This window comes from Rhamphochromis longiceps, linkage group LG11, assembly GCF_057381845.1.
Source record: "Rhamphochromis longiceps isolate RC_006_pf linkage group LG11, R_longiceps_female_GT1.1, whole genome shotgun sequence".
Taxonomy (NCBI): Eukaryota; Metazoa; Chordata; class Actinopteri; order Cichliformes; family Cichlidae; genus Rhamphochromis; species Rhamphochromis longiceps.
The window spans coordinates 19,280,001-19,281,439 of record NC_140567.1 but is presented as its reverse complement, the minus strand read 5'-3'; positions in this window follow the sequence as shown (position 1 = coordinate 19,281,439).

The window sequence follows — 1,439 nt, the reverse complement described above, 5'->3', positions numbered from 1 at the left end:
TTGAGCTCTTGGAATATTTTTATCCTTCTCAATTTTGTCATTTTATTTCAACACTATTCAATAACCTTTACCCCAGTACTTGGTCACTTAAATACTACATGTTGTCTTCATTTTACATAATGTTCAACAAAGTCTAGTCTGGTTTGCACCAGATTGTGGATTTGAACTCAGGACCTTCTTACTGTGAGGCCACAGTAGTAATAACCATGCCACCAATCCAGGCTTATCAAAAGTAGGAAAGCAATGATTTCAAGGCTTGATGCAGAATTGTCTTCACATTTTTATCCCTGACAGGTTAAACCACATTAAAAAAGTGTGTGTGTAGTTGTCTGCCTCTTATAACTTCAGTGATTTTGAAATCTCATGTGATCTTGTTAATTTTATGTGTCCAGCAACTAACCACTCTTACTAGATTGTATCATGCCATCTCAACAAAAACAAATTAAGTTGAATTTTGTACAGATCCTACATGATTTAATTTCGTTCAATATAGAAACATGAAACGTTTGTGTTCAAATTAAAAGGTAAACTTTTTGTAACGTAACAACCACCTAATTCACTTCTTTTGGTTTACCAAAAAAATAAAGGCGGCTGCTTGACTTGACTGAGATGGATTCCTTTCTCAAACCACGATCCAAAGCATGCAAAACTGAAATCCCGTGCAGTGTCGCGAAATTTAACATTGCTATATTATTGACTTACTTCACTCGAACATGATATGAACAATTTAATCTACCCTCTCTGCATATTATGTAGTTTCTACACTATATAGTTACACTTAACTTTAAAGCATGAGGCAATTGTGTTAAATACACGCAAGATGCTTACATAAATCCAAGAGCTGGCCAATACCTTTTTTTCAGTGCACGTACTTTCTATCCCTTATGAGAATGTTTTAATTTAGTCTTTCTAAATAGCATATGACATCATGTCTATGTAGGTTTTCAGTCATCCAGGTCATAGTAGTCTAAGTCGCTTGCAGAGTAAGTGACTGAAAGTCCACTTGCTTCCTTTCCAAGTTCCTTATATAGTTTAACCCTGTCATGCATGACATGGTTAAAGAGGGTTATGACAACCTCAATCGGGATCTTTGAATTAAGTATGTTTATTTATCTTTAGGCATAGAAAGATGAATAAAAATATTTAAGACAAAAATCCTGATTGAGGTTGTCATCATTCATGCATGTGTTACGAACTTGTATGTCCATGTGTTTGTTTGTGCAGGTGTTGTGTTTTTTCTATGTTAATTTAGCTGTGCCAGGGCCCTGTTCCGATTGGTGCGTGGATATACTGCCCCGGCGTGATTGGATCCAGCTGGAGGACCCGACCATTAATGTACTGTGAAACTGATGTTATATTTTATAAAGCTTTGAATTCTGGACATTCCTTTTTATGTTAATGATATGTATATAATTTCTTTATTTTTTAAATCATCCTTC